Below are 21,507 nucleotides of genomic sequence, written 5' to 3' on the forward strand. Positions count from 1 at the left end.
ACTAAACCCTTAGAGGTAGATGTATTTTGGTGGTTCAGTAACTATAGAGCACAGAGAGTTAACAAAGTGCAAAATTAGGTACAGATATATGTATCAGTTCCTGAGAAAATGGTCCAAATATTTTAAAGAAATCATTTTTAGGAAATCTAGTTCAAAGTATCAGATGATATCCTCTCACATATGGAAGAGGGGCAGCTCCTAGAAACAGACATATCCACAACCAGAATTGTCAGTATCCTGTTCATCATCAACCTGCAAGCCCGCACTCTTCCTTTTTTTTTCCTGCCTCTTGCTTCCTTATTCATTTTTTCTGCTGTTCGCTGGGCGTTCATGATTCTTACTTGATCCATTCGCTGGAAGCCCTGAAGCATGTTGGCTGTTAAAGTTGTTCTAGTACCCTTATTCTTACCTTGTTAACGTCTTTAAACGTTATCACAGAATCACGAAACGAACACCCAGATACAGTTTTCATGACGGCAAACTTTTTTTTTTTTTTTTTTTTCATGCGGCTCCGAATGACATTCTTGAAAGTCTCATTCGGGTTTTGCGTCGACCATGGATAAATCTAGAAAGATCACGATGACCTAACTCTCCATACACTGACTTAACACCTTCCATCACTACAGAAGGTATGCTGGTTTTGGGCGTAAATTGTTCCTCTGTATCTGCTGCCTGAGCTTTGCAGTACTTGCATCGTGAATCAGTACCCAGTGGACAGTGATAATGTATATGGGTATCATCAGTGAATGACTCGTGAAGGAATGTAACCCACACTGCTCTTTTCATTTCTTCTAGGTCATACGTGTTTTATACTATTGCCATTCCATAACAATGCTCGAGTTCATCAATGTTTTTATCTGCAAATCTTCCTTTATGATTTAGAATTTATTGTATCTACAACTCAACACTTACAAAGCACTAGATGTAAATGGAATACGGCCACTTCTGTTTACACAGTGCATCCTACCTCTTAACATGAACATGAAATCAAGGAATAAACAGCTGAAAGTTACAGCCTTCTAGATTAAATACTTCCAGAGATATAGTTAACAGGCCAAAGCAGAAAGACTGGATTTTGTTACGTTTGCACTAATAACTTTAAAATGATAAAAAATACATTGCCAATTGGAATTATTTTACAGATAATACATCAATTTGTTCAGGGGTGACTAAATATTATTAAGAGACAATAATTAGAAAATACCACTTTTAGACCACTTCCACCATACTTACTCACCTCACACTGTACGTGAAAATTTATATACCCTGGTTCTTGAACGTTAAAAACAAAACAATAATAAAACCAAGAAGACCCTACCAACAAATTCCGAATGTCAACAGAAAATTAATTTTTTTCGTAATTACACAACAGTTTCTAAAATTCTTTTAGAGATCACTTTCATTTGTCATGACTGTGTTCTTCACTTCGTTCATTGAGCGTTATCAAAGGAAGGAATTATCTAGCGACAGTATACCTAGGGAACTGATCAGCTACTGTTTAGCGACCCTGAAGTATTTTCGAAACTTCGTGGCCGATTAAAACTCTATGCCGTATCACGGCTCGAACCAAGAACGTTACCTTTCGCGGCCCATGCTCAACGCGTCGGAGCTATGCAAGCACGAGTTACTTCTCGCGCTAACAGCTCTACTTCTGTTAAAGTATCTCTCCTACTTTCCAAACTTCGCGGAAGTGCCTACCTTACGGAACTAGCACTCCTGAAAGAAAAAATTGTCCGTCAAAGGCAAGGTTACGATTCGAGCCCCAGTCCAGTATACAGTTTTAATCTGCCAGGAAGCTTCGAAGAAAAACACAGTCCGCGGCAGAGCGAAAGATTTAATCTGGAGACACTGAAATAAATGAAATTAATTAGTCACATTTCTCTCCTGGTGGTGTCTAATGCACCAGCCCATTAAAAGTTCCGCTTACGCTGTCTGACTATCATTCCCAGCGGTGTCAGCTGAGTTGTCATAAAGAGAGAGTACTCATATCTCCACGTGTGCGGCGTCACCACAGCGTGTCTCGCCCGCATGCATCTGTCCCCTGACAGGACTCGCCACGCAACGCCAGACGTCACGCCTTGTGCGCATGCGCATTGCTGGCCAGGGCTGTCTGGGATCGCCGACTAGTCATTATCATGTTATAATCACGCACCAACATCGAATCAGCACCCTTGAAATAAGTGGCTATTTTCACAGAACAATTTAAAGTTAAGCTTGAAAGGAAAAAGTTTCGTTGGTTGGGAAATTAACCCTTTGAGTGGCGCTGGTCTTAAAACTGTTTATTACGTTATCTCTTGTTCTTCTTCTTTCATATCTTGTGTCTTCGTGCAGCATCCGTGCAGGTTCGCTATTATTATTAACGGATTTGCCAAGGTTTATTTAAAGGGTGACCGGATGCCCTTCCTGTCGCCACCCCATTACGTCCCGGGATGTGTGTATCCCAAACGTTTGTGTGTAGTTTTACTAATGCGAATGGCAGCGAAATTTTGCTAAATGTGTGCGAGTCGTCTAACTGTGGCGACCCGGGAACGGCGCTTTAACACGCACAGCTATCAGGGTTGGCCTGCTATCACACTACTGGTCATTAAAATTGCTAAACCAAGAAGAAATGCAGATGATAAACTGGTATCCATTGGACAAATATATTATGACATGTAATTACATTTTCACGCAATTTGGGTTCATAGATCCTGAGAAATCAGTACCCAGAACAACCACCTCTGGCCGTAATAACGGCCTTGATACGCGTGGGCATTGAGTCAAACGGAGCTTGGGTAGCGTGTACAGGTACAGCTGCCCATGCAGCCTCAACACGATACCACACTTCATCAAGAGTAGTGACTGGCGTATTGTGACGAGCCAGTTGCTCGGCCTCCATTGATCAGACGTTTTCAATTGGTGAGAGATCTGAAGAATGAGCTGGCCAGGGCAGCACTCGAGCATTTTCTGTATACAGTAAGGCTCGTACAGGACCTGCAACAGCATTGTCCTGCTGAAATGTAGGGTTTCGCAGGGATCGAATGAAGGGTAGAGCCACGGGCGTAACACACTGGAAATGTAACGTCCACGGTTTAAAGTGCCGTCAATGCGAACACGAGGTGACCTAGAGGTGTAACCAATGGCACCCCATACCATCACACCGAATGATACGCCAGTATGGCGATGACGAATACACGCTTCCAATGTGCATTCACTGCGATGTCGCCAAACACGGATGCGACCATCGTGATGCTGTAAACAGAACCTGGATTCATCCGAAAAAATTACGTTTTGCCATGCGTGCACCCAGGTTCATCGTTGAGTACACCATCGCAGGCTCACCTGTCTGTGATGCAGCGTCAAGGGTAACCGCAGCCATGGTCTCCGAGCTGATAGTCCATGCTGCTGCAAACGTCGTCGAACTGTTCGTGCAGATGGTTGTTGCCTTGCAAACGTTCCCATCTGTTGACTCAGGGTTGAGACGTGGCTGCACGATCCGTTTCAGCCATGCGGATAAGATGCCTGTCATCTCGAGTGATTGTGATAGGAGGCCGTTGGGATCCAGCACGGCGTTCCGTATTACCCTCCTGAACTCACCGATTCCATATTCTGCTAATAGTTATTGGATCTCGACCAACGCGAGCAGCAATGTCGCGATACGATAAACCGCAATCGCGATAGGCTACAATCCGACCTTTATCAAAGTCGGAAACGTGATGGTACGCATTTCTCCTCCTTACCCCATTCATCACAACAACGTTTCACCAGGCAACGGCGGTCAACTGCTGTTTGTGTATGAGAAATCAATTGGAAACTTTCCTCATGTCAGCACGTTGTAGGTGTCGCTACCGGCGCCAACCTTGTGTGAATGCTCTGAAAAGCTAATCATTTGCAGATCACAGCATCTTCTTCCTGTCGGTTAAATTTCGCGTCTGTGGCGTGGTGTAGCAATTTTAATGGCCAGCATTGTATATCGTTTACTACAGTAATCAACAGTGTTGGTATTAATATATTCCAAATAGTTCCTCTAAACAGTGTGAATACCGCTTTCATGTTTCTAAACCGGTAGGCTTGTGATATCAGCGAACAAGTGAGTAATGATATCAATATCCACCGAAGGCGTCACGCGTCTTCAGAATTGGTTTTGTGTCAGCTAGCATTTGTCACTTGTGGATCCACTCTTATAAAAGACGACAAGTGCGATTCACAGTAATATTTCCTACATTATAAAGGCCATACGAAAGGCAAAGGAAATTACAGAGGAATAAGTTTACAACATCCAGGATATAAACTTCATGTGAAAATTCTTAATCAAAGTCTACAAACTATCGCTGTGCAATAATCTCAGAAGAACAATCAGGCTTCAGGATCTGACGTCTGTGTAACGATAATATATTTATAAGAGAAACCATCGAAAAACATCGGGAATTTAGCTTAGAAACGCATTTGGCACTTATTGATTTTAAGGAAGCCTTTGATATGTAAACAGACCCCTTTTACGGAAAATATTGGAAATAAAAGTTTTTCCTAATTACCTTATAATACCATAAAGCATCTAAATGTAAATACAAAAATAGTTATATGTTCATGTTAGAAATGTCAGTTGTTGTTGTTGTGGTCTTCAGTCCTGAGACTGGTTTGATGCAGCTCTCCATGCTACTCTATCCTGTGCAAGCTTCTTCATCTCCCAGTATCTACTGCAACCTACATCCTTCTGAATCTGCTTAGTGTATTCATCTCTTGGTCTCCCTCTACGATTTTTACCCTCCACACTGCCCTCCAATGCTAAATTTGTGATCCCTTGATGCCTCAAAACATGTCCTACCAACCGATCCCTTCTTCTAGTCAAGTTGTGCCACAAACTTCTCTTCTCCCCAATCCTATTCAATACCTCCTCATTAGTTACGTGATCTACCCACCTTATCTTCAGCATTCTTCTGTAGCACCACATTTCGAAAGCTTCTATTCTCTTCTTGTCCAAACTAGTTATCGTCCATGTTTCATTTCCATACATGGCTACACTCCATACAAATACTTTCAGAAACGACTTCCTGACACTTAAATCTATACTCGATGTTAACAAATTCCTCTTCTTGAGAAACGCTTTCCTTGCCGTTGCCAGTCTACATTTTATATCCTCTCTACTTCGACCATCATCGGTTATTTTACTCCCTAAATAGCAAAACTCCTTTACTACTTTAAGTGTCTCATTTCCTAATCTAATCCCCTCAGCATCCCCTGACTTAATTCGACTACATTCCATTATCCTCGTTTTGCTTTTGTTGATGTTCATCTTATATCCTCCTTTCCAGACACTGTCCATTCCGTTCAACTGCTCTTCCAAGTCCTTTGCTGTCTCTGACAGAATTACAATGTCACCCGCGAACCTCAAAGTTTTTGCTTCTTCTCCATGAATTTTAATGCCTACTCAGAATTTTTCTTTTTTGTTTCCTTTACTGCTTGTTCAATATACAGATTGAATAACATCGGGGAGAGGCTACAACCCTGTCTTACTCCTTTCCCAACCACTGCTTCTCTTTCATGCCCCTCGACTCTTACAACTGCCATCTGGTTTCTGTACAAACTGTAAATAGCCTTTCGCTCCCTGTATTTTACCCCTGCCACCTTCAGAATTTGAAAGAGAGTATTCCAGTTAACATTGTCAAAAGCTTTCTCTAAGTCTACAAATGCTAGAAACGTAGGTTTGCCTTTTCTTAATCTTTCTTCTAAGATAAGTCGTAAAGTCAGTAGTGAAAATGTCAGATGAAATTTTAATAACTTAAGGTGTTCGACAACGGTGCAGTCTATCACCCACTTCTTTTAGTTTATGTATTGACGACTTAGTTATGAAGTGAAAAGATGGAGTACACTTAGGAATTAAAACAGGATCTAATGAACCATTAAATTCTTTGTTATAAGCTGATGAGCAGATACAGGAAACAGAAGATAAGGAGGGAGAAGGGAAAGGAACACAGCTGCGGATTCCGCGCGGTGTCTGTTGTGTCCCAAAAGAATAGACATCACACAATCAAATAGTTCCTTCTTTCCACGAACTGAAAATACTGTTTCAGTTAAGAATATCATTTTCCTTTGCGTCAGAATCCTAATGGTCCAGTAACTTTCACGATTTACAGTCATCGCCACTGCGCCCAAGCTACTATCATTCCTCTATTAGGAAGTTTTTGGTAAGAAATGGGCACCCTACTTCATTTATAGCATTCTGCCCAAACGACACCTAAGACGAAGCGTGACATTAGTTGTCAAATTAATGTCTGTTTTTTCTCCAATAGGCTGTAGCGTTTCTAATGAACATGACAGCGCTCTTTGCAGTTGTGGTAAATATAGGTGTACCTTCAGGCCATAGACCCCGTACTACTAGCACTCGACATAGACGCTACACGACTGAACACATTTTACTTTCATGAAGACACGAAATAATTCAAAAAATGGCCACTGTTGAGCGTAGCGCAATGTTTCGTGCAACAAGTGCTCTATCACAAGACAAGTACCTGTTACATCAATACTTATAGGTACAATTCCGCACTGAGGAGATGAACTTCTAGAATGTGTCAAGAAGAGATGTGTCAAGAAATCAGTAGAATACAAAAGATGTTGGTTGACTGGGTTATACAAATAGAAATGGTTGTAGCATAAGAATTATACTTTGCCGTTATAATGGTTAAACATATTTGAAAACTCAATATGTCTTCCCACGTTTGAAAAATAAACCATTGTTATATACTGCGGCTTATTTTGAGATCTTTTAATGGCCCCCCTCAGAGAATCAGGCGACCAAACAGCTCAAATCGATGTCTCAACATAAAAGCATATAGCATTCACCTGAAGATCTGTTTTTGAATTTGTAATATTACTAGGTTTCACACTGCTTTATGTACTTAATTTATTTTCTGAAAATTAAACGACACTCCTTCATGCAGTTTTGCGGGGAACTAACTTCTAAGCACAACTAAAATCTCGTCAGTTGAACACGGAAAGACATACGCTGTTTTTTATTATTATTTTACCTCCGCCGGAAAACAACTGCAAAGGGAAGGCCGACACAACGTCGCAAACACATCTAGTGAGACGAATGTCTGTGAGACGGTACATCTTGTGTCGCCTGGTGCCGCCCTTCATCTACGCGGATTTCTAAAGGTTAACTAAAACATTATTTCGCGTCCAAACAGAGGAAAAAGTAAGCTTGACGCAAAGACGCGAGGCGCTTTCGATCTATTCTAGGCTGTTGTGCGTACAGTCTGCCCAAGGTCATCTACTCGTTTCTAGGCGCCTTCGACTATGAGCAAACACGTCCGTCTGCCGGTTCTAGTTCTATGAACGGCCTACTGCAATTTAAGGAAACCCAAGGCCACAATAACTTTTATGGCACCCAACTGCCTCACAAGCAAATTGTCATTTACGTTGTTAGAGGCACAATAGGAAGTTAGCTCGCGCACATGGTGTGTGACGAACTGAACTGACGACCACTGTAACCAAAGCAGGGCTGGGCCATCAATGAGCAATAATTTTCCACATTCCACGCATTTTTAGATGAACTATTTGGTCAAAGAAAGAGATCGAATGTGGATATTCGTCATATTTCAATCTCTTCCGTAAGTTTTCAAACAAGCTTTGTCACTCCACGGGTTTCTCTTCGTCTGTTTCACTATACAAGCAGTTAGCATTTAATCAACGTTGTAAGACTAACAAAATTTCACCTGTGGGAAACGTTACGTTGTGTACAACACAACTGTCAGACGGTTCACCAACAGCAAGTCAATCCAGTGACTGTCGACAATATTTATGTGCTGTTCACAAAAATCTGATAAAAAGTCTCAACAGGACAGCAGAGTGGGTTCAAGTCCACTCTGCATTGTTGCCACATCTTCCCCCCTCTCCCTATCCCCTCCAATACACTGTCGATTCTACGCCGACTGCATGAGGTATAAATGGTAGGGAATTCAAAACTGGGGGATGAGGTGTTGTCCTATTGACTGAGGCATAGTAGACCAACCTGCATTGTTGCTAGATTTCCCCTACATCTATAGGGACAATTTATGACCCACCTTCTCTAAATATCTATAATTTATGACCCACTTTCGTAATATGGCTCCATATTTTTATCACCCTTGCCTTTATCGTATAATTTATGATCCAATATGGCCACTGTATCTGGACTACTGCAATTTATCAGCCTCAGTAGTCACCTAAGAGTTTTCACCCAACAACACAAAAAATACTTATTCCAATATCTGTGGCCCTGCAGTCGCCTACCTTCACCACTCATCCAGGCTTACAACTTGGAAAACACACTACAAGAATCATCAGCATAGTGCGTAACACAAAATGCACAATTACGGATGTAATATAACTTTCCAAGATCTCTTAAAAACACTTAGTCCACAGAGATAGTGGGACACGCGCCGCGGCCACACTGCTCGCACCATACTGCCTGCATGAAGAAAGATTGGGCTTGTAACACCTGTCACCCGCTGGGGAGCCATCAGATTTTTACTTATAGAGCAGCTAACAGCGATCGGTAGATCCAGCGCCCCTCGCTCATCTGTCATCACACACTCATAAGCAGAAGAAGGGGAGTCGCACCACAGACAGACACCACACACACATCTCTTTATATTGCAGCTTGCTAAGCACCGTCACTGCGTTTTACAGAGGCAGAGGTACCAAGCTGCTGGCTAACCACACATTTGATCTGAAGCGGTATAAACTGACCTATTTGGTTCCTATCGTTTCATTTCGATGGCTGCTCTTCCTTTACCTTAAATGACACTTCCAAGTCTTTGTCTAGAGAAATTATGAACTCAGGACACAGAATAATAATACACTCCTGGAAACGGAAAAAAGAACACATTGACACCGGTGTGTCAGACCCACCATACTTGCTCCGGACACTGCGAGAGGGCTGTACAAGCAATGATCACACGCACGGCACAGCGGACACACCAGGAACCGCGGTGTTGGCCGTCGAATGGCGCTAGCTGCGCAGCATTTGTGCACCGCCGCCGTCAGTGTCAGCCAGTTTGCCGTGGCATACGGAGCTCCATCGCAGTCTTTAACACTGGTAGCATGCCGCGACAGCGTGGACGTGAACCGTATGTGCAGTTGACGGACTTTGAGCGAGGGCGTATAGCGGGCATGCGGGAGGCCGGGTGGACGTACCGCCGAATTGCTCAACACGTGGGGCGTGAGGTCTCCACAGTACATCGATGTTGTCGCCAGTGGTCTGCAGAAGGTGCACGTGCCCGTCGACCTGGAACCGGACCGCAGCGACGCACGGATGCACGCCAAGACCGTAGGATCCTACGCAGTGCCGTAGGGGACCGCACCGCCACTTCCCAGCAAATTAGGGACACTGTTGCTCCTGGGGTATTGGCGAGGACCATTCGCAACCGTCTCCATGAAGCTGGGCTACGGTCCCGCACACCGTTAGGCCGTCTTCCGCTCACGCCCCAACATCGTGCAGCCCGCCTCCAGTGGTGTCGCGACAGGCGTGAATGGAGGGACGAATGGAGACGTGTCGTCTTCAGCGATGAGAGTCGCTTCTGCCTTGGTGCCAATGATGGTCGTATGCGTGTTTGGCGCCGTGCAGGTGAGCGCCACAATCAGGACTGCATACGACCGAGGCACACAGGGCCAATACCCGGCATCATGGTGTGGGGAGCGATCTCCTACACTGGCCGTACACCACTGGTGATCGTCGAGGGGACACTGAATAGTGCACGGTACATCCAAACCGTCATCGAACCCATCGTTCTACCATTCCTAGACCGGCAAGGGAACTTGCTGTTCCAACAGGACAATGCACGTCCGCATGTATCCCGTGCCACCCAACGTGCTCTAGAAGGTGTAAGTCAACTACCCTGGCCAGCAAGATCTCCGGATCTGTCCCCCATTGAGCATGTTTGGGACTGGATGAAGCGTCGTCTCACGCGGTCTGCACGTCCAGCACGAACGCTGGTCCAACTGAGGCGCCAGGTGGAAATGGCATGGCAAGCCGTTCCACAGGACTACATCCAGCATTTCTACGATCGTCTCCATGGGAGAATAGCAGCCTGCATTGCTGCGAAAGGTGGATATACACTGTACTAGTGCCGACATTGTGCATGCTCTGTTGCCTGTGTCTATGTGCCTGTGGTTCTGTCAGTGTGATCATGTGATGTATCTGACCCCAGGAATGTGTCAATAAAGTTTCCCCTTCCTGGGACAATGAATTCACGGTATTCTTATTTCAATTTCCAGGAGTGCACATAGCAGACAGCATCCATTTTACTGTTTCACATGTGTGATGCACTTGAATAAACACATGATGTACAGTGTGGTCAGCAACAGTGTGAGTGCTTATATGGGTGAAGGGTAGGCTGATCTGAGAAATGACTGTTTAGAAAATAATTCGATACGTTGCGCCGTTTCTGAGTTAAATGACATTGAAGTTAACCAATCAGGTAAATCCAAGCGGCCTGCCAAATACAATCATTGTCAGTTGTTCTCATAGCACAGACGACAGCGCATGACACTGCTCAACCTTTGGTTTGGGTTTGATTCTTACTACCATCCCATGTCCCATTTTTATATAGCGACACTGTCTCCCCATCAATTGAAACTGCGCACGCAATGGCATGACAGGTTAACTTCAATGCTAATTAACTCGGAAACGCCGCAACTTTACCAAATTTTTTTCCTTAACAACACCCTTACATGTTTTTAACACTGTTTCTGGCCACCATATGTAATGGCTGCATTCCATAAGCACAAAGGACCCCTCAAAAATGACAGAGATGTTAGTAAATTCATAACTTTCTGCAGGGTATTAGCTCATTATATATAATATCATCAGACAGTAGATTCATTCTGTATGCAGAAACGGACACTCACACAATGCCCTGCCAAAGGTGACAGGAAAAATATTAACTTCCTGAAAGGGATATGCACACAACGCAATGCATACAGGGATTGAATTCATTCATACAGCCAAGAAACGAGGGTTGCTATACTTTAAACTACCTAGTCTCATCTAGTTACCAACTCCGCCCATCCAAAAGACACACGTGTAGATCACTGTAAATGGGACGCGTTTTAGCATTTTTGGCAGGATGGTTACAAGGAAAACAATTATGCTTGTACAAAAAATTTTATTAATTTTTGCACATGCATTACCATACAGAAAATAATTCTTTCTTTACTTCTGTGTTATGTAGTTTGAAGAACACCCAACTTAATTTGTAACTTGCAATTTAAATCTACATCTGAATCATCTAATTCTCTTTCCTACTAAAAATGTGATAGATACAAAAAGGGATATTCTCGAATTTTGTATCTAATATTCTTACTGTAAAATATCTCTTTTTACTGCTTTAAACATTAGCTCTGTTCTTTTTTGCAGTTCTTCTAGCTAAGAAAAACTGTTAATTTTAAATTTTCCTTTTATTTGCTGCATAACACTATTGTTAAATCAATGTATTTATTCCTAAGTGTATACTACAAGCTCTCGTGCTCCGCATTCTGGTGGAATTTCTGTATAAAACTTGAAGTTTACAACTTTTGCAAATGAGTGTCCATTAAATGTTCAGTGAAGAGCCAAAGAAGCTAGTACACCTGCCTAATACCGTGTAGGGCCGCCGCAAGCACGACGTTGCATAGACTCGACTAATGTCTGAAGTAGTGCTGGACGGAACTGACACCATTAATCCTGCAACTATATTTTTCTTCCTTGTCACTTCTTCTTCCGTGTGTTTTTGCTTTTAGGAAGCTTTATTGTCGAGTGCTAGTAATAGTGTTCCATAGATTTCGTGTTTGTTTAAATCCAGTCAGAGAGAGTCCCTTAAGTCAGCCATAGTGCCAGTAGTGCTAGTGTTTGTTTTGAATACATTCCAGAGACAGGTAGTGCTATTTTCATTGTTTTCTACAAGAAGTGTCTAGTAACCACAGTTTAGTCAACTATCAGCGCCTTTAGTGAATTAGCAGTCTAGTTAAATGTTGATTAACTCTCTACAGAAAATTGATTTCTTAGGATGGACAGGATGTGTGACTGCTGCGTACGGACGCAGGAGGAGCTGGCCACTGTTCGCGAACAGCTGAGCGTGTTGATGGCCGCGGTCAGCCGTCTTCAGGCTGCTGCCTCGGAGTGTAGCGGCAGTGGGGAGTCCGGTGCGTCGCATGGTACATCCCAGGTGTTACATGCTTCAGCCACTGTCCCTGCTGTCGAGACATCTTCGGGGGTACCGGGCGCGGTTGGGCCACCCTCTCCCCAAGGGGAGTCGTGGGTTCAGCGGCGTTCGCGGCGTACGAGGCGGAGGGTCAATGTGGAAGCTGGCTGTGTGACATCGCCCGCTCTGCCTGTGAATGGACATGTGGCCAGTGTTCACTCTGTCTGCTTGCCGGGGGGTCTCATCCGAGATGTGGAGGAGGCCTGCCGGCGGCGATAGAGAGCACTGGGTGCACCCGACTGCAAATTGTTGCTCATGTCGGCACCAATGACTCCTGCCGTCTGGGTTCAGAGATCATCCTCAGTTCATACAGGCGGTTGGCGGAGTTGTTGAAAGCGGATAGCCTCGCTCGCGGGGTGGAATCTGAGCTAACTATTTGTAGTATCGTTCCCAGAACCGATCGCTGTCCTCTGGTTTGGAGCCGAGTGGAAGGCTTAAACCAGAGGCTCAGACGATTCTGCGGAGATCTGGGGTACAAATTTCTCGACCTCCGCTATCGGGTGGGGAAATGTAGGGTCCCCCTGAATAGGTCAGGCATGCACTACGCGCAGGAAGCGGCTACAAGGGTAGCGGAGTACGTGTGGAGTGCAAATGTGGGTTTTTTAGGTTAGAGAATTCCCTCCCTAGGCCCGACAAGACGCCTCCTGAGACGCGGCAAGGTAGGAGTAGGCAAAATGCAACAGGGAATAACAATATTAATGTGCTAATGGTAAACCGCAGGAGCGTCTGTAGAAAGGTCCCAGAACTGCTCTCATTAATAAACGGTCACAATTCGCACATAGTACTATGGACAGAAAGTTGGCTGAAATCAGATGTAAACAGTAATGAAATTCTAAACTCAGATTGGAATGTATACCGCAGAGACAGGCTCGACAGTGAAGGGGGAGGCGTGTTTATAGCGATAAGAAGTGCAATAGTATCGAAGGAAATTGGCGGAGATCCGAAATGTTAAATAATTTGGGTGAAGGTCACGGCTAAAGCAGGCTCAGACATGGTAATTGGATGTCTCTATAGGCCCCCTGGCTCAGCAGCTGTTGTGGCTGAGGACCTGAAGGATAATTTGGAAAATATTTCAAGTAGATTTCCCCACCATGTTATAGTTCTGGGTGGTGATTTTAATTTGCCGGATATAGACTGGGAGACTCAAACTTTCATAACGGGTGGCAGGGACAAAGAATCCAGTGAAGCCGGCCGAAGTGGCCGAGCGGTTAAAGGCGCTACAGTCTGGAACCGCACGACCGCTACGGTCGCAGGTTCGAATCCTGCCTCGGGCATGGATGTGTGTGATGTCCTTAGGTTAGTTAGGTTTAAGTAGTTCTAAGTTCTGAGGGACTTATGACCACAGCAGTTGAGTCCCATAGTGCTCAGAGCCATTTGAACCATTTGAATCGCCCGCATCTCGTGGTCCTGCGGTAGCGTTCTCGCTTCCCACGCCCGGGTTCCCGGGTTCGATTCCCGGCGGGGTCAGGGATTTTCTCTGCCTCGTGATGGCTGGGTGTTGTGTGCTGTCCTTAGGTTAGTTAGGTTTAAGTAGTTCTAAGTTCTAGGGGACTGATGACCATAGATGTTAAGTCCCATAGTGCTCAGAGCCATTTTGAACCATTTGAATCAATCCAGTGAAATTTCTTAAAGTGCTTTATCTGAAAACTGCCTTGAGCAGTTAAACAGAGAGGCGACTCGTGGCGATAACATATTAGACCATCTGGTGACAAACAGACCCGAACTATTTGAAACAGTTAACGCAGAACAGGGAGTCAGCGATCATAAAGCGGTTACTGCATCGATGATTTCAGCCGTAAATAGAAATATTAAAAAAGGTAGGAAGATTTTTCTGTTTAGCAAAACTGACAAAAAGCAGATCTCAGAGTACCTTACGGCTCAACACAAAAGTTTCGTCTCAAGTACAGATAGTGTTGAGGATCAGTGGACAAAGCTCAAAACCATCGTACAATATGTGTTAGATGAGTATGTGCCATGCAAGATCGTAAGAGATGGAAAAGAGCCACCGTGGTACAACAACCGAGTTAGAAAACTGCTGCGGAAGCAAAGGGAACTTCACGGCAAACATAAACATAGTCGAAGCCTTGCAGACAAACAAAAATTACGCGAAGCGAAATGTAGTGTGAGGACGGCTATGCGAGAGGCGTTCAATGAATACGAAAGTAAAGTTCTGTGTACTGACTTGGCAGAAAATCCTAAGAAATTTTGGTCTTATGTCAAAGCGGTAGGTGGATCAAAACAAAATGTCCAGACAATCTGAGACCAAAATGGTACTGAAACAGAGAATGACAGACTAAAGGCCGAAATACTAAATGTCTTTTTCCAAAGCTGTTTTACAGAGGAAGACTGCACTGTAGTTCCTTCTCTAGATTGTCGCACAGATGACAAAATGGTAGATATCGAAATATACGACAGAGGGATAGAGAAACAATTAAAATCGGTCAAAAGAGGAAAGGCCGCTGGACCTGATGGGATACCAGTTCGATTTTACACAGAGTACGCGAAGGAACTTGCCGCCCTTCTTGCAGCGGTGTACCGTAGGTCTCTAGAAGAGCGCAGTGTTCCGAAGGATAGGAAAAGGGCACAGGTCATCCCCGTCGAACGTCGAACAGATGTGCAGAACGATAGACCTATATCTCTAAAGTCGATCAGTTGCAGAATTTTGAAACACATATTATGTTCGAGTATAATGACTTTTCAGGAGACTAGAAATCTACTCTGTAGGAATCAGCATGGGTTTCGAAAAAGACGATCGTGTGAAACCCAGCTCGCGCTATTCGTCCACGAGACTCAGAGGGCCATAGACACGGGTTCCCAGGTAGATGCCGTGTTTCTTGACTTCCGCAAGGCGTTCGATACAGTTCCCCACAGTCGTTTAATGAATAAAGTAAGAGCATATGGACTATCAGACCAGTTGTGTGATTGGATTGAAGAGTTCCTAGATAACAGCACGCAGCATATCATTCTCAATGGAAAGAAGTCTTCCGAAGTTAGAGTGATTTCAGGTGTGCCGCAGGGGAGTGTCGTAGGACCGCTGCTATTCACAGTATACATAAATGACCTTGTGGATGACATCGGAAGTTAACTGAGGCTTTTTGCGGATGATGCTGTGGTATATCGAGAGGTTGTAACAATGGAAAATTGTACTGAAATGCAGGAGGATCTGCAGCGAACTGACGCATGATGCAGGGAATGGCAATTGAATCTCAATGTAGACAAGTGTAATGTGCTGCGAATACACAGAAAGAAAGAGCCCATATCATTTAGCTACAATATAGCAGGTCAGCAACTGGAAGCAGTTAATTCCATAAATTATCTGGGAGTACGCATTAGGAGTGATTTAAAATGGAATGATCATATAAAGTTGATCGTCGGTAAAGCAGATGCCAGACTGAGATTCATTGGAAGAATCCTAAGGAAATGCAATCCGAAAACAAAGGAAGTAGGTTACAGTACGCTTGTTCGCCCACTGCTTGAATACTGCTCCGCAGTGTGGTATCCGTACCAGATAGGGTTGATAGAAAATATAGAGAAGATCCAACGGAGAGCAGTGCGCTTCGTTACAGGATCATTTAGTAATCGCGAAAGCGTTACGGAGATGATAGATAAACTCCAGTGGAAGACTCTGCAGGAGAGACGCTCAGTAGTTCGGTACGGGCTTTTCTTGAAGTTTCGAGGACATACCTTCACCGAGGAGTCAAGCAGTATATTGCTCCCTCCTACATATATCTCGCGAAGAGACCATGAGAATAAAGTCAGAGAGATTAGAGCCCACACAGAGGCATACCGACAATCCTTCTTTCCACGAACAATACGAGGCTGGAATAGAAGGGAGAACCGATAGAGGTACTCAAGGTACCCTCCGCCACACGCCGTCAGGTGGCTTGCGGAGTATGGACTTAGATGTAGAACGTTGTCCATGAATCCATAAGAGTACGATGGGGTGGAGATCTCTTCTAAACAGCACGTTGTAAGGCATCCCAGATATGCTCAATAATGTTCGCAGAAGAGCTTCTGTGATGTTTGGAAGGTAGGAGACGAAGTACAGGCAGAACTGAAGCTGTGAGGACGGGTCGTGAGTAGTGCTTAGGTAGCTGAGATGGTAGAGCACTTGCCCACGAAAGGTCCCGAGTTCGAGTCTCGGTCCGGCATACAGTTTTAATCTGCCAGGATGTTTCATTCAGCGCACACTCCGCTGCAGAGTGAAAATATCATTCTGAACTACACAATGGATTGTTTGCTTGACCCTGTGCCAGACTGTATAGGTGTGTGAAACTCCAACAAACAGTATTTACGATGTGATCCAGTGTACTCTGTGCCAACTGCTTCTTTTGGTCTCAAATTAGGTTTAATTGCCATTTACAATTTGTCTACTGTTGCAAAAAGATTACTTGCAAGCTGACTGGTGCACAAGTAAATCTTACATTCAGGCCCGAGAAAAGATGATAAACTTTGTTCTGTTTGCCTCGAGGACCTTAGCACAATCTCCAACGAGGACAACATAAGTATTATACAGGAGTGTTATACTAAAGCTGGAGAAACGTATTTTTCTCAATTAAGGACGTTGTTTTCCAAAATTCCGTCTAATATAGATACTTGCAAATTAGGAGTGGTTCCCACAAATAATGTTAGCCCACATGGCTTAAGAAAAAGAAGCAAGCCATTTCCTAATAAAGTAATCACTCCCTTAGGTGCAGTTGATGTGTTATGTACACACGAAAGAAAACTAGAAATGAAGGAAACTGAATCCATAAAACGAAAACAGGGTGAAAACAGCAGCCACAGAAGAAGAATAGAAACTCCATATCGGAAAAAGACGAAGCCATTATAGATGTGCAACCAAGTCTTACTTATTACTTCAAAGACAGATTATGGAGAAATATGCCTGTGAAAGGGGAGTATAAAATATCAGGAATTACTGTAAACAGCAATGGAAACTGGTCACATGCTGGAGCACTGACAGAAATCGACACATCCTGGATGATAACTCCCATTCAAATCAACTTAAAAATGGTTACATTGTACCTAAATGTGGTGGGTTGGACGACCTGAACCTAGCAACATAACACTCGTTTGTGGAGTTTATATTTAATGGGCACTCGTTTGCAAAAGTTGTGAACTTTAATTTCAGGCCAGTTATTCTACAATAACGTGAAGCAGTAGAGTTGTCAATATGCACCCAGAAGATTTGGAATGCTTTAACGACAGTGTTACACAGGAAATTAGAGGAAAATGCTCTCGGCTAGAATAATTGGAAGAAGGAACAGAGCTAACTGTTAAAGCCATAAAAGAAATAGTTTACAGGAAAAATTAAACACGTATTATAATTCAAGTACATACCATCTTTGTATTTGTCAAATAACTAGGTGGAGGAAGAAAGCACGACCTAACTATTACAGCCATAAAAGAAATAGCTTGTAGGTAAAATTAAATTCAGGTGTATATTTAAATTATAACTTAAAAATTAATCTGAATGTTTTTAAAACTACATCAAACAAATACAGAGAAGAGTTGTTCTCTGTCTACATCTACATCTACATTTATACTCCGCAAGCCACCCAACGGGGTGTGGCGGAGGGCACTTTACGTGCCACTGTAATTGCTTCCCTTTCCGGTTCCAGTCGCGTATGGCTCGCGGGAAGAACGACTGCCGGAAAGCCTCCGTACGCGCTCGAATCACTCTAATTTTACATTCGTGATCTCCTCGGGAGGTATAAGTAGGAGGAAGCAATATATTCGACACCTCATCCAGAAACGCACCCTCTCGAAACCTGGACAGCAAGCTACACCGCGATGCAGAGCGCCTCTCTTGCAGAGTCTGCCACTTGAGTTTGCTAAACATCCCCGTAACGCTATCACGCTTACCAAATAACCCTGTGACGAAACGCACCGCTCTTCTTTGGATCTTCTCTACCTCCTCTGTCAACCCGGCCGGGTACGGATCCCACATTGATTAGCAATACTCAAGTATAGGTCGAACGAGTGTTTTGTAAGCCACCTCCTTTGTTGATGAACTACATTTTCTAAGGACTCTCCCAATGAATCTCAACCTGGCACCCGCTTTACCAACTATTAATTTTATATGATCATTCCACTTCAAATCGTTCCGTACGCATGCTCCCAGATATTTTACAGAAGTAACTGCTACCAGTGTTTGTTCCGTTACATATAATCATACAATAAAGGATCCTTCTTTCGATGTATTCACAATACATTACATTTGTCTATGTTAAGGGTCAGTTGCCACTCCCTGCACCAAGTGCCTATCCGCTGCAGATCTTCCTCCATTTCGCTACAATTTTCTAATGCTGCAACTTCTCTGTATACTGCAGCATCATCCGCGAAAAGCCGCATGGAACTTACGACACTATCTACTAGGTCATTTATATATATTGTGAAAAGCAATGGTCCCATAACACTCCCCTGAGGAATGCCAGAGGTTACTTTAACGTCTGCAGACGTCTCTCCATTTGAGAACAACATGCTGTGTTCTGTTTGCTAAAAACTCTTCAATCCAGCCACACAGCTTGTCTGATATTCCGTAGGCTCTTACTTTGTTTATCAGGCGACAGTGCGGAACTGTATCGAACGTCTTCCGGAAGTCAAGGAAAATGGAATCTACCTGGGAGCCTGTATCTAATATTTTCTGGGTCTCATGAACAAATAAAGCGAATTGGGTCTCACACGATCGCTGTTTCCGGAATCTATGTCGATTCCTACAGAGTAGATTCTGGGTTTCGAGAAATGACATGATACGCGAGCATAAAACGTGTTCTAAAATTCTACAACAGATCGATGTCAGAGATATAGGTCTATAGTTTTGCGCATCTGCTCGACGACCCTTCTTGAAAACTGGGACTCCCTGTGCTCTTTTCCAATCATTTGGAACCTTCCGTTCCTCTAGAGACTTGCGGTACACGGCTGTTAGAAAGGGGGCAAGTTCTTTTGCGTACTCTGTGTAGAATCGAATTGGTATCCCGTCAGGTCCAGTGAACTTTCTTCTTTTGAGTGATTTCAGTTGGTTTTCTATTCCTTGGACACTTATTTCGATTGCAGCCATTTTTTCGTTCGTGCAGTGACTTGGAGAAGGAACAGCTTTGGAAAAAGGTGTTTAGTATTTCAGCTTTACGCGTGTCATACTCTGTTTCAATGCCATCATCATCCCAGTCTGTGTGGAAATCTATATACAAAAATTTAAAAACGTTTTTCCTACCAGCATATGTGTTTTCTTTGGCACTAACCTCCCAATAAATCCTAAGAAGTGTCATATTAAATGCTCTTAACGATTTCTATTTGGATGGGAATAGCGGGTAGTGGGTGACGTAGAAATGTAATTGTAACAAGACAGCTGAAAGTGTAGGTAGCCTCGTTTCGTTGGTGGAGGTTCAAATTGGAAGAGCTATTTTATTTTTTGGAACGGTATTGGGTCATAAATAATAGCGATAAAGATAAGGGTTACGTAAGTAAACAGGCAGCTATGTTATGGCAGTGGGTCATAAATTATAGCCACTTAGATAAGGCAGGCCTATACATACATGGAAAATTTGGCAACCACGCAGGCGGGCAGCTAAGTCCCAGCCAATTCAATAAAACCAGATGATGAAATGACACTGTTTCAGGGACTTTACAGGTCTCATACAAATACGATTTTATGTATGGACTGAAGCGGCGAGTGAAAATTTGTACCACGGCCGGGAATCGAACCGGGTGTCCTGCTTACAAGCGTGGCGCACTAGCCACTAAGCCTACACACAGCTACACCAATTACTTTGCCATGCCTCTCTCCTCGATCCAGATTCTCATTGCCGCCCCAGTCTACTTTAAATTCCCCCGTACAAACGAACAGATTTCCAGAGGCTCTTCATGTTCAAAAAGAGCACCTCAGAATGGAACATAAATAGGGGATCCAGCCTGAAACCCTGATCAGATACTTACACAAATGAAATAACACACTTTCAGAGAATTAACAGGTATCATACAGATATGACTTTACGTGTATGGACTGAAGCGACGAGTGAAAATTTGTGTTAAGGAAAGGAGGGTGTAGGCAGGCCTCCTCCAGGCATTCCAGGGTAATTCATGCAGTTGTGTGCACCGCTGTGGCAAGAGGGCTTAGTGGCATTAGTGTGTGTGTGGGGGAGGGGGGGGGGAGGACTTGGGTACTGTTAACTACCATTACTTAATAGGTTCCGGGGAAGCTTGCTTTCGAAACCTGTAAGCATGACAACCCTGAGGCCCTTTACTTGTTCAGATGTTCAGATTCAATAATGTGATTCTAGATCCACTGACTGAAACTTATGGACTGTCTTTCTACATGCAATACTTCGCTCACCTGAATATTTTCAAGTGGCAGAATCGGCAAATGGGGAATTTATGGGTTAGATTATGGGCAAGGCAAAGGGCCACAGAGAAAGCTGGCATGGCCACGTGACAGCACTGAGTGTGTCACCAGAATACCGTCGAATGGGGTTGGCAACAACATCAATGGCCTGGTTCGAGGACGTGACGGAGGAAAAGGGCGCCTACTTCGTTGATCTTTCCGTACGTCTCCAACGAAGTTGCAATAAACATGTACAAGATTCTAGGGTACATCGTGTACAGAACTGTTGTAGAATATTATTCACGTGATCCCGATGAAAATGACCGAGCGGGGTGGCGCAGTGGTTAGCACACTGGACTCGCATTCGGGAGGACGACGGTTCAATCCCGTCTCCGGCCATCCTGAATTAGGTTTTCCGTGATTTCCCTAAATCGTTTCAGGCAAATGCCGGGATGGTTCCTTTGAAAGGGCACGGCCGATTTCCTTCCCAATCCTTCCCTAACCCGAGCTTGCGCTCCGTCTCTAATGACCTCGTTGTCGACGGGACGTTAAACACTATCCACCACCACCGATGAAAATGCTTTTGATATACGAAACACACTATCTAGGGACGTGAAGAAAAAGACAATGATTTCGGTGAGTCATCCTGTGCGATCAGACGAGGTGGTCTGACGACAAGTTGTCTACTGAACGTCCTTCGGAAAGGGGTTTGACATTCAGTAGATTGTTCTATGCGAAAAACTGGCAAAGCATCTTGTAGGTAACAAAATATCTCTGCCAATTTTGGTTCAAAAACCTGACTGGAAAGACGACCTGAAATTTTCATTTCCGAAGTGATTTCTACAGTGTACTACTTTGCAGTTTTGTGCTTTTGAACTGAACTGTGCAGGAAGATGAATACATATTTGAGAATTGGAAAAGGTCTTAAGTACAACTGGGTGCAGGTAGTAAAGTTTTTCAGTAACAGGAAAAAAAAGTGGCTAACGC

The 21,507-nt window shown here is 43.9% G+C and overlaps 1 pseudogene; it reads left to right on the forward strand.

The window, feature by feature from the left end:
- The first annotated feature begins 20,420 nt into the window (after nucleotides 1-20,420).
- LOC126176159 (N-alpha-acetyltransferase 20-like) lies at nucleotides 20,421-21,192 on the forward strand (annotated as a pseudogene).
- Nucleotides 21,193-21,507: the final 315 nt, after the last annotated feature.

The sequence above is a fragment of the Schistocerca cancellata genome, chromosome 3 (assembly GCF_023864275.1).
Source record: "Schistocerca cancellata isolate TAMUIC-IGC-003103 chromosome 3, iqSchCanc2.1, whole genome shotgun sequence".
Classification (NCBI taxonomy): Eukaryota; Metazoa; Arthropoda; class Insecta; order Orthoptera; family Acrididae; genus Schistocerca; species Schistocerca cancellata.